The 13,453-nt window shown below is 43.6% G+C and overlaps 1 long non-coding RNA gene across 1 annotated transcript; it reads right to left on the bottom strand.

The window, feature by feature from the left end:
- Positions 1-9,428: 9,428 nt before the first annotated feature.
- On the bottom strand, positions 9,429-12,929 carry LOC147984477 (uncharacterized). The gene is made up of 3 exons (XR_015616038.1): positions 12,634-12,929; positions 11,336-11,404; positions 9,429-9,702 (listed from the first exon to the last, which is right to left on the bottom strand). It is a non-coding gene; the product is annotated as an uncharacterized LOC147984477 (long non-coding RNA).
- Positions 12,930-13,453: the final 524 nt, after the last annotated feature.

Below are 13,453 nucleotides of genomic sequence, written 5' to 3'. Positions count from 1 at the left end.
TATTTATATTGGTGTTAACCCTAATGTATTACAACTTATCTATGGTTTATAAACTATTTTACTAGCCATAGATTCATCAAAATAAGTAAACAACACATGAAAAACAGAATCTGTCAAAAACAGAACAGTCTGTAGTAATATGGATCAAACGTATACTTATGGATCTCATAAAATTCTCAAATAATTTGCTGGACCTGAGGAATTTATCTATTAATTATCTACAAAAAGAATTAACTAAATATCACTCTCCAAATAAAAATTTCAGCAATTCTCGTGAGCGCTAAAGTTTCTGTTTTTTTACAGCATGATCGCAAAGACTTTCCTCAAGTCTTCCCAAAGGTTCTACTTGGCACAAACACTAATTAAACACATAAAACCACATCTCAACAGAGGATAGATGAATTATTTATTACTAAACAGGAACAAAAATCAAGGAACAAAATAAATTTGGGTTGCCTCCCAACAAGCGCTATCGTTTAACGCCCCTAGCTAGGCATGATGATTTCAACGATGCTCACATAAAAGATAAGAATTGAAATATAAAGAGAGCATCATGAAGAATATGACTAGCACATTTAAGTATAACATACTTCATATGCATAGGGATATTGTGAGCAAACAACTTGTGGGAACAATAATCAACTAGCATAGGAGGGTAAAACAAGCATAACTTCAAAGCTTTAAGCACATAGAAAGGAAACTTGATATTATTGCAATTCCTACAAACATATGTTCCTCCCTCATAATAATTTTTAGTAGCATAATGAATTAATTCAAAAATATAACCAGCACCTAAAGCATTCTTTTCATGATCTAGAAGCATAGAAAATTTACTACTCTCCACATAAGCAAGATTCTTCTCATGAATAATAGTGGGAGTATCATAAGAGACTCGAATACTATAAATTGCTTCCACATTAAAAGAGTAATGTTCAGAGAAGGGGTAATCATAATCATGACAAGTTTTATAAATATAATCACTACTTTTTATAGCATAAGTATCATCACAATAATCATCATAAGTAGGAGGCATGCTATCATCATTATAAACTTGCATATCAAAACTTGGGAGACTAAAAATATCATCTTCATTAAGCGTAGCATCCCCAAGCTTGGGAAAAAAATTAATTGCAGCAAATATATTCTCAAAAACATCATCTTCATCAAACATAGCATCCCCAAGCTTGGGCCTTTTCATATTATAAGCATAATCACTCTCATCATTAATAGTATGGATAGCACCAATAGTATAGCAATTATCATATTCTTCCAAGCAAGTGCCAAAAAGATTTTCAAGATCATAAGAAGTATCATTACCTTTCCAATCATAATCATCACAACAAGCAATAGGCATAACGATATCATCATCAAGTGTATCATTTTCATGAGGCACAGCAATAATAGGAGCAACTTTATTTGGGAGAGATACCTTTTTACCTCTCTTCCTTTTTCTTTTCTTCTTCTTCACCACATCATGTGTGGGTTCAATCCTATTTTTGGAGCTCCTTATTAATGAGATTGGTTGAATAGAGGGCTCCTCTTCGTTACCTGATTCATCATAAGAAATAATAGGAGAATATTGGGAGGTCTCTTCCCTTCCGTTAGCATTCTCTTCATCTTATATTTGTTTTCTTTTCTTTATGTAATTGGCAATATAAGGATTTTCAATGCAATTCACCGCGCAATACATATAAATTTCCTCTAGATCAAAATGAAGAATTTTATCAAGGGCAAATTTTGGAATATCCTTAGTTCTATGTTTAATTTCTTCATAACCCAAGAGCAAACTAAGTTCATTATGATGTGCAAGGGAAATCAAGTCATCACAATTTTTGGACACGATACGCTCATGAAACAATTTGCATTGGGTACTAAGATGATCACATTCATTGCAAAGTTCACAAGTAGGGCTAAGAAAAGATAAATTTTCAGCACATTCATCTAGCTCTTCTTGCAACAATTTGGTTTCTAAGTACTTATGCCTCTTGCAATATCTATCTTCCCTATTTGGTGTGTACTTGCAAACCCAGTCTACTCCACAAAAAAATTTATAGGAGGCATTTTCATCATAACTAGTGCAATCAGCATTAGCATCATGGATATTCAAAGAATTCGTACTAACAACATTGCAATCATGCTCATAATTCAAATATTTAGTGCCAAACATTTTAGAGATCTCTTCTTCTAGCACTTGAGCACAATTATCCTTTCCATCATACTCACGAAAGATATTAAAAAGATGAAGCGTATGAGACAAACTCAATTCCATTTTTTTGTAGTTTTATTTTACAAACTAAACTAGTGATAAAACAAGAAACTAAAAGACTCGATTGCAAGATCTAAAGATATACCTTCAAGCTCTAACCTCCCCGGCAATGGCGCCAGAAAAGAGCTTGATGTCTACTACACAACCTTCTTCTTGTAGACGTTGTTGGGCCTCCAAGTGCAGAGGTTTGTAGGACAGTAGCAAATTTCCCTCAAGTGGATGACCTAAGGTTTATCAATCCGTAGGAGGCGTAGGATGAAGATGGTCTCTCTCAAGCAACCCTGCAACCAAATAACAAAGAGTCTCTTGTGTCCCCAACACACCCAATACAATGGTAAATCGTATAGGTGCACTAGTTCGGCGAAGAGATGGTGATACAAGTGCAATATGGATAGTAGATAATAGTTTTTGTAATCTGAAAATATAAAAACAGCAAGGTAACTAATGATAAAAGTGAGCGTAAACGGTATTGCAATGCGTTGAAACAAGGCCTAGGGTTCATACTTTCGCTAGTGCAAGTTCCCTCAACAATACTAACATAATTGGATCACATAACTATCCCTCAACATGCAACCAAGAGTCACTCCAAAGTCACTAATAGCGGAGAACGAACGAAGAGATTATGGTAGGCTACGAAACCACCTCAAAGTTATTCTTTCCAATCAATCCGTTGGGCTATTCCTATAAGTGTCACAAACAGCCCTAGAGTTCGTACTAGAATAACACCTTAAGACACAAATCAACCAAAACCCTAATGTCACCTAGATACTCCAATGTCACCTCAAGTATCCGTGGGTATGATTATACGATATGCCTCACACAATCTCAGATTCATCTATTCAACCAACACAAAGGACCTCAAAGAGTGTCCCAAAGTTTCTACCGGAGAATCACGACGAAAACATGTGCCAACCCCTATGCATAGGTTCATGGGCGGAACCCGCAAGTTGATCACCAAAACATACATCAAGTGAATCACGTGATATCCCATTGTCACCACAGATATCCACGAAAGACATACATCAAGTGTTCTCAAATCTTTAAAGACTCAATCCGATAATATAACTTCAAAGGGGAAACTCAATTCATTACAAGAGAGTAGAGGGGGGAAGAAACATCATAGGATCCAAATATAATAGCAAAGCTCGTGATACATCAAGGTCGTATCATCTCAAGAACACGAGAGAGAGAGAGAGAGAGAGAGAGAGAGAGAGAGATCAAACACATAGCTACTGGTACATACCCTCAGCCCCGAGGGAGAACTACTCCCTCCTCATCATGGAGAGCACCGGGATGATGAAGATGGACACCGGAGAGGGATTGCCCCCTCCGGCAGGGTGCCGGAACGGGTCTAGATTGGCTTTTGGTGGCTATGGAGGCTTCTGGCGGCGGAACTCCCGATCTATTGTGCTCTCCGATGTTTTTAGGGTATATGGAGATATATAGGCAGAAGAAGTACGTCAGGGGGGACACGAGGGGCTCACGAGGGTGGAGGGCGCACCCAGGGGGTGGGCGCGCCCCCTGCCTTGTGACCTCCTCGCAGATCCCCCAACGTGCACTCCAAGTCTTCTGGGCTTCTTTCCTTCCAAAAATGAGTTCCGTGAAGTTTCAGGTCAATTGGACCCCGTTTGATTTTCCTTTTCTTCGAAACCCTAAAACAGGGTAAAAACAGAAACTGGTACTGAGCTCTTGGTTAATAGGTTAGTCCCAAAAATGATATAAAAGTGTATAATAAAGCCCATAAACATTCAAAACAGTAGATAATATAGCATGGAGCAATCAAAAATTATAGATACATTGGAGACGTATCAATGGTGCATGGATCACCCATGGAGCATGCAACAAAATAACATGCATGAAAACAATGACATAGTGCACATGATGAGGTTGGAATGAAAAATTACAAGAGACCAAATGCAATACATGATGAGGCTAAGGTGCAACAATTAAAGTCAAAAAGAAACAAGACAAGAAATGATAATACAATGTAATATGAAACAAGGCAAAACCCAAAAATAAAACCAACAAGGAGGAAACCACTTGGGATTGATCATGACAAGGTTGGATACATTGCCAAATATGGAAGTTTTACATCCGGGGTGTTACAACTCTCCTCCACTACAAGAGGATCTCGTCCCAAGATCTAGGACTGAAAGAACTCCGGATATTCGGAACGGAGGTGATCCTCGCGTTCCCAGGTGGCTTCTCGGTAGGAATGGTGTGACCACTTCACTTTCAGGAATTTGATTGACTTGTTGCGAGTCTTGCGCTCAGTTTCTTCAAGAATAGCAACGGGATGCTCATGATAAGACAAATCTTCTTGGAGATCAATCTCTTCGAAGTTGATAGTGCGCTCAGGAGTGTTGAAGCACTTGCGAAGCTGTGACACATGAAACACATTGTGCACATTTGCGAAGTTGGACGGAAGCTTGAGTTGAGAGGCGAGGTCGCCTCTTTTTCCAATGATCTTGAAAGGACCCACGTATCTAGGGGCAAGCTTCCCTTTGATACCGAAGCGACGAGTGCCTTTCATTGGAGAGACGCGGAGGTAGACATGGTCTCCGATCTCGAAAGCCAAGTCACGGTGCTTGCTATCATAGTAACTCTTCTGGCGCGATTGCGCGGCTTTGAGATTTTCACGGATGACTTTACACATTTCCTCAGCTTCTGTGATCAAGTCGTTGCCAAGAAGTTGGCGTTCACCAGTCTCTGACCAATTAAGGGGAGTACGACACTTTCTGCCATAGAGAATTTCGAATGGGGCCTTGCCCGAACTGGCTTGGAAGCTGTTGTTGTAGGAGAATTCGGCATATGGAAGACAATCTTCCCACTTCATACCGAAAGAGATGACACAAGCCCTGAGCATATCTTCGAGGATTTGATTGACTCGCTGGACTTAGCCACTAGTTTGAGGATGGAAAGTTGTGCTAAAACGAATGTTGGTGCCCATGGCCTTCTGGAAGGACTTCCAGAACTTAGAAGTGAAAATGCTTCCGCGGTCTGAAGAGATCAATTGCAGAATACCGTGCAAGGAGACAATTCTGGAGATGTATAGCTCTGCCAACTGAGCTGCTGTGATAGATTCTTTGATTGGAAGGAAATGAGCCACTTTTGTAAGCTTGTCAATGACAATGAAAATAGCATCATTCCCATGCTTGGACTTTGGAAATCCAGTAACGAAGTCCATCTCGATATGATCAAACTTCCATTCTGGAATAGCAAGAGGTTGGAGGAGACCAGCTGGTCGTTGGTGTTTTGCTTTCACCCTTCGGCAGGCATCACATTCATTCACGAATTGAGCAATCTCATTCGATTCCACCAGTACGACTGCTTGAGGTCATGGTACATCTTCGTACTTCCAGGATGAATGGACAGAAGAGAATTGTGCGCTTCGTTCATTATGACCTTCCTTAGATCACCTTTAGGAACCACAATCCGGTCCTCGAAGAATAGAGTGTCTTTGTCATTAATGCGATAGCACTTGTATTTGGATAGGTCCTTGTCAATACCACGTTTCACCTTCTTCACCATGGTATCCAAGAGTTGTGCCCCATGAATTTGATCTTCCAAAGTAGGAGAGACTTGAAGGTTGGCAAGAAAGCCTTGAGGAACAACTTGGAGATTCAGTTTGCGGAAAGCTTCACAAAAGTCCAGTTGAAAGGGCTCGAGAATTAAGTTGTTGCAGTAAGCCTTCCTACTCAAAGCATCTGCGATGACATTGGCCTTGCCTGGAGTATATTCAATACTCGGATTGTATTCTTGAATCATCTCGACCCATCGAGTCTGCCTGAGGTTGAGGTTGGGTTGAGTGAAGATGTACTTAAGGCTCTTGTGATCTGTGAAAATGTCCACTTTCCTTCCCAACAAGAGATGTCTCCATGTTATTAATGCATGAACAACTGCCGCCAACTCAAGAACGTGAGTGGGGTAGTTCCTTTCGTCGGGCTTCAACTGATGGGAGGTATAAGCCAAAACTTTCTTCTCTTGCATTAACAAAGTGATAACCCACAAGTATAGGGGATCACAACAGTTTTCGAGGGTAGAGTATTCAACCCAAATTTATTGATTCGACACATGGGGAGCCAAAGAATATTCTCAAGTATTAGCAGCTGAGTTGTCAATTCAACCACACCTGGAAACTTAATATCTGCAGCAAGGTATTTAGTAGCAAAGTAATATGATAGGAGTGGTAACAATAGCAAAAAGTAATGATAGCAAAATTAATATTTTTGGTGTTTTATAGTGATGATAATAATAGCAACGGAAAAGTAAATAAGCGAAGAACGATATATGGAAAGCTCGTAGGCATTGGATTGGTGATAGAGAATTATGCCGGATGCGGTTCATCATGTAACAGTCATAACCTAGGGTGACACAGAACTAGCTCCAACTCATCAATGTAATGTAGGCATGTATTCCGAATATAGTCATACGTGCTTATGTAAAAGAACTTGCATGACATCTTTTGTCCTACCCTCCCGTGGCAGCGGGGTCCTATTGGAAACTAAGGGATATTAAGGCCTCCTTTTAATAGAATACCAGACCAAAGCATTAACACATAGTAAATACATGAACTCCTCAAACTATGGTCATCACCGGTAAGTATCCCGATTATTGTCACTTCGGGGTTACCGGATCATAACACATAATAGGTGACTATTGACTTGCAAAATAGGATCAAGAACTCACATATATTCATGAAAACATAATAGGCTCAGATCTGAAATCATGGCACTCGAGCCCTTGTGACAAGCATTAAGCATAGCAAAGTCATAGCAACATCAATCTCAGAACATAGTGGATACTAGGGATCAAACCCTAACAAAACTAACTCGATTACATGATAAATATCATTCAACCCATCACCATCCAGCAAGCCTACGATGGAATTACTCATGCATAGCGGTGAGCATCATGAAATTGGTGATGGAGGAAGGTTGATGATGACGACGACGACGGATTCCCCTCTCTGGAGCCTTGAACGGACTCCAGATCAGCCCTCCCGAGAGAGTTTAGGGCTTGGCGGCGGCTTCGTATCGTAAAACGCGATGAATCCTTCTCCCTGATTTTTTCTCCCCGAACATGAATATATAGAGTTGGAGTTCACGTCGGTGGAGCCTCAGGGGGCCCACGAGGCAGGGGGGCGCCCTGCACCCTCGTGGATAGGGTGTGGGCCCCCTGGTGTTGATTCTTTCGCCAGTATTTTTTATTTATTCCAAAACGTGTCTCCGTTGATTTTTAGGTCATTCCGAAAACTTTTATTTCTGCACAAAAATAACACCATGGCAATTCTGCTGAAAACAGCGTCAGTTCGGGTTAGTTCCATTCAAATCATGCAAGTTAGAGTCCAAAACAAGGGAAAAAGTGTTTGGAAAAGTAGATACGACGGAGACGTATCAACTCCCCCAAGCTTAAACCTTTGCTTGTCCTCAAGCAATTCAGTTGATAAACTAAAAGTGATAAAGAAAAACTTTTACAAACTCTGTTTGCTCTTGTTTTTGTAAATATGTAAAGCCAGCATTCAAGTTTTCTGCAAAGATTATGAACTAATCATATTCATGATAACATTTAGGTCTCATGTTTACTCATATCAATGGCATAATCAACTAGCGAGCAATAATAATAAATCTCGGATGAAAACACTTTCTCAAAACAATCATGATATGATATAACAAGATGGTATCTCGCTAGCCCTTTCTAAGACCGCAAAACATAAACGCAGAGCATCTTTAAAGATCAAGGACTGACTAGACATTGTAATTCATGGTAAAAAAGAACCAGTCAGGTCATACTCAATGTAAACGAACAGTAATGGATGCAAATGACAGTGGTGTTCTCCAACTAGTGCTTTTTAATAAGAGGATTATGACTCATCATAAAAGTAAATAGATAGGCCCTTTGCAGAGGGCATCATGGATTTGTAGAGGTGCCAGAGCTCGGTTTTGAAATAGATATAAAAAATATTTTGAGCGGTATACTTTCACTGTCAACATAACAACCAAGATATGGCGATATCTTCCTGCTACACACATTATAGGCGGTTCCCAAACAGAATGGTAAAGTTTATACTCCCCCTCCACCAACAAGTATCAATCCATGGCTTGCTCGAAACAACGAGTGGCTCCAACTAACAACCGTCCCGGAGGAGTTTTGTTTGTAATTAGTTTGATTTGATTTGCATAAAGCATGGGACTGGGCATCCCGGTGACCAGCCATTTTCTCGTGAGTGAGGAGCGGAGTCCACTCCTCTTGAGAATAACCCGCCTAACATGGAAGATACGGACAACCCTAGTTGATACATGAGCTATTCGAGCATGCAAAACAGAATGTTTATTTGAAGGTTTAGAGTTTGGCACATACAAATTTACTTGGAACAGCAGGTAGATACCGTATATAGGTAGGTATGGTGGACTCATATGGAACAACTTTGGGGTTTATGGAATTGGATGCACAAGCAGTATTCCCGCTTAGTACAAGTGAAGGCTAGCAAAAGACTGGGAAGCGACCAACTAGAGAGCGACAACAGTTATGAACATGCATTAAAATTAATCAACACCGAATGCAAGCCTGAGTAGGATATAATGCACCATGAACATAAATATTATAGAGGCTATGTTGATTTTGTTTCAACTACATGCGTGAACATGTGCCAAGTCAAGCCACTCGAATCGTTCAAAAGAGGATACCACACTATCATACAACATCACAACCATTTTAATAGCGTGTTGGCACGCAAGGTAAACCATTATAAGCTCCTAGATAATTAAGCATGGCATAAGCAACTACAATCTCTAATTGTCATTGCAAACATGTTTTATTCATAATAGGCTGAATCAGGAATGATGAACTAATCATATTTACAAAAACAAGAGAGGTCGAGTTCATACCAGCTTTTCTCATCTCAATAAGTTCATCATATAATCATCATTATTGCTTTTCACTTACACGACCGAATAGTGTGGATAATAATAATAGTGCCCGTGCATTGGACTAAGCTGGAATCTGCAAGCATTCAATTCAAGAGAGAAGACAAGGTAATATGGGCTCTTTGTCAGATCATGTGACGCCCTCGATTTGACCGCACACTAATCATACACGCAAATGTGTACGATCAAGGTCAAGGACTCACGGGAAGATATCACAACACAACTCTAGACACAAATTAAAATAATACAAGCTTTATATTACAAGCCAGGGGCCTCGAGGGCTCGAATACACAAGAGTCAGCGGAAGCAACAATATCTGAGTACAGACATGAGTTAAACAAGTTTGCCTTAAGAAGGCTAGCACAAAAGCAACATCGATCGAAAAGGCAAGGCCTCCTGCCTAGGACCCTCCTAACAACTCCAAGTCATCAGCGGTTGTCACATAGTAGTAGGCACCCTCGAGGTAGCAGCAGTCATCAGTGGCGTCGTCTGGCTCCTGGGATTCGTCATCTGGTCGCAACAATCGGGTATGGGGGAAAAAGAAGTAGCAAAGCAACCGTGAGTACTCATCTAAAGTACTCGCAAGACTTACATCAGATCTAAACTAAGTATGCACCTGTATCAAAGGAATGGGTTGTATATGTGAACTGGGCTGTAGAAATGCCAGAATAGAGAGAAGGCCTAGTCCTATCAAAGACTAGCATCTTCTGGAAACCACCATCTTGCAGCAACAGGAGGGAGTAGAGTAGCATAAAGTAAAGTAGTAGAAGTGTTATCAACCATGGCCAGAGATCCTTTCTCGACTCCCTGCGAGAAAGCAATCCCAGAGCCATACTATCCAGTTATCATCACAATCCAATTCTCATCACCATTCAGTTCTCATCACAAGTATCCAGTTCTAATTGTATCGATCGGGATACAACTCCAAGTGTCCTTTACCGTAGGACAGGCTATCGATAGATGTTTTCTTCCCTGCAGGGGTGCACCAACTTACCCACCACGCCCGATTAACTCCGGCCGGACACACTTTCCTGGGTCATGCCCGGCCTCGGCCAAACAATACGCCGCAACCCGACCTAGGCTTAATAGAAAGGCCAGCAAGCTGGACTAAACCTATGCCCCCAGGGGTCATGGGCCATCTCCCCGGGAACTCCTGCACGTTGCGTACGCGACCGGTGAGCAGACCTAGCTACCTCCTTCAACAAGGTAGGTGCTTTCCAGTCCAACCCGGCGCGCACCGCTCAGTCGCTGACGTCTATTAAGCTTCGGCTGATGTATACGACGCAGAACGCCCATACTATGCCCACATGATGGTTAGTGCTATCAGGCCAGAGGCCCCTCGGATCAAATATCCAAATCGTAGTGGATTAAGAACGCGCGGTAACGAGTAGAGACTCACGATCGATGTGACCCCATTGCCCCGTCTCGAGTACTTGCGGCAAGGGCTAAGAATGCCCGGCCACGCCTCATAAGTATCTCGCGGGCACCTTCCAGGTCAACCCGACTCCACATCACTCGCTATTAAGCTTGCGCGGGTACCCCTCAGGGTCGACCCGTCTTTAGTAACATGGTTTAGTGTAAAGTCATAGTAACCATAATAACGGTGTGTCTAACACCAAAGGGAAAACACGAGGAATCACCCCCGGTGAATTCCACTCGATGTTGTCATCAAGGTGAACGTAAGAGGATCCACCCTTGAGGTTCACGTTTGATGGGTTGTACGACACAGCCGTAACGGAAGTGGTTAAGGAGGAAATCACCCTCGATGACCTCAACCTTATAGCTACACTACGGAGATCTCATCAGGAGTGATGTAAGAGGTTCCACCCTCGACACTCGATGGTAACTCTGTAGAGTCGTACAACTAGGGGGGGTGATGTGCGGTGTCGGGGCCTGGACGTCGATCACGTTGATCGAGTCATCGAACATAAAGCGAGGCAACTGGGACAAGGTGGGGTCACTGATGGGTCTCTAACCAACCTATACTAAGCAGTTTAGAATAAGCAGGTAAGGTATGAAAGCAGGTAACAAAAACAGGCTATGCATCAGAGTAGGATCATACATAAAGCAGTAGCAGTTCTAATGCAAGCATGAGAGGGAAAGAAATGGGCGATATCGGAATGCTCAAGGGGGGTTTGCTTGCCTGGTTGCTCTGGCAAGGAGAGGTCGTCGTCGACGTAGTCGATCACACAGGCAACATCGGTCTCGGGGTCTACCGAAGAAGAGAGGGGAGAAATAGTAAATACGGGGCAAACAAGCATCACAAAAAAATATAACAAGGAAAAACGCGGTGCCAGGGGTGACCTAACGCAGTACTAGGCGATACTAGTGAAGGGGGGAAACATCCGGAAAAGTTTTCCCAGTGTTAGGCATTTTCGGACAGATGAAACGGAGAGGGACGGTTGCAGGTTTGCTATGCTAGAAATGTGTGCGGACGAACGGGTTGCGTAATCGGATTCGTCTCGTCGTTCTGAGCAATTTTCATGTACAAAGTTTTTCGATCCGAGCTACGGTTAATTTTATAAGATTTTCAAAGTTTTAGCAATATTCTAAAAATTATTATTTCGAATTATCCAAATAGTAAAAAGCTAAGTGCACCCGGTCCAGTGCACTCAGCTGTGTAACCAAGGCTGACAGGTGGGGTCCAGTGGTAGGGTTGACGGTTGACCAGTCAAATTTGACTGGTCAACAGGGTGTGGGGGCCACATGTCATTGTCACTGTTTTTGACTAATTAATTAGTTAGCCGTGTGGCCCCACATGTAATAGAGTAGTTAGTGGGGGTTAGACTAATGGGGGGGTTAGTGTTAATGGGGGGATTAGCCCCTAAACTGGATAGGGCCGACCACACACCACACACACACTCAGCCCGGCCATGGCATAGCCAGCCACCAAGGCTGGGCACGCACGCTTGCGTGCGGCGGCCATGGCTAGGCGCTTGGCACAGGAGGGGCCAGGAGGGCGCGGCCTCGCTTGGGCAGATGCAGCGTGGGCCGTGCGCGTGCGTGCAGCAGCGCGGGGTGCCAGCGCGGCGAAGCGGAGGCAAGTGTAGCGGCGGTGGCGGAAGCAGCGAGCAGCGGCAGTACGCAGCAGCTAAGGCAGCGGCAGTGCGGCGAGCAGCATCGGCTAGCAAGGGCAACAGCAGCACAATAGCAGCAATAGCAAGCAGGCAACAACAGCGGCAGTAGCAGTACACACACGCGTGCGTACGTAGAGCTTCGGGGCGCGGCGAGCAGATGGGGCCGCGGGCGCGTGAGCGGCTGCAGGCGGACGAGGCCAGGCGCGGCGCAGCCACGGGCGCAGGCGGACGAGCTGGCGCGGGATGTGCAGGGGGTCGTGGTGAGCTCACGCGGGAGCGGAGTCGGGGCGTGGTCGGAGGCTCGGGCGCGGCGGACTACGACGGCTAATAAGGGGAAAACAAGGGATCGACGGAGGGGTCTCACAGTGAGCACGGGGCGAGCTCGAGGTGGTTCGGGGAGGACCGGAGGTAGTAGATCGATGACGTGGACGACGACGGCCGTGGTTGGGGAAGAAGGCCGATGGTGACGGCTCGAGGCACTCCAGCCCGACCTGACGCTTGTAGAAGGTGCAGAAGAGGACGGCGGTGCTCCTCAACTTCCTCCCGAGTGCCGGGGATGCTAGTGGTCGCGAGCACAGCGATGGCGTTCAGGCGGCAGAGGAGGGAAGAAATCGAGCGAGGAGGAGGGGGAATGGGGATTAGGGTTCGTCCAGAGGGTGCGAGGTGTTCTTATCCATCGGGAGGGTCGTCGGATGCTCGACACGGCGTCAATCGTCGGCGTGGACGGCGGGCGCGCGTCCACCACACCGTGGCCTCTGTTCCCTGTACAGAGGTTGAAGGAAAAGGCCCTGGTAGTGTGCTGGGCCGTTCACTGTAGTAGAAAGAGCCCATTAGCACAATAGCTAGTTTCCTATTTTTCCTTTTTCTTTTTCTGACATTTAAAACAACCACTGTTTGCAATTAAATAAGCCATCAAATGACTATGTAAAATTACGGAGCTTGGACATTTAATTATATTGCAATCTTTTGTACTGACACAAAAAGTTTGGGAGACATAGGAGTTAATTTGAATTTTCATAATAGGTAAAGTGATTAAATGGGTTGAATTGGTATTGTTTTAATTGCTACAACCCATTTAGCACTGTGGTGATGTAGATTTCATTAACAATTATTTGATATGGATTAGTTGCTAAATGGTGGACTATTTTGCAACCATATTGGTGAAACTTTAAATTTCACCTGCA

This window comes from Triticum urartu, chromosome 2A, assembly GCF_056163025.1.
Source record: "Triticum urartu cultivar PI428250 chromosome 2A, HENAU_Tu73, whole genome shotgun sequence".
NCBI classification, from domain to species: Eukaryota; Viridiplantae; Streptophyta; class Magnoliopsida; order Poales; family Poaceae; genus Triticum; species Triticum urartu.
This window is presented reverse-complemented; position numbering and strand designations above follow the sequence as displayed.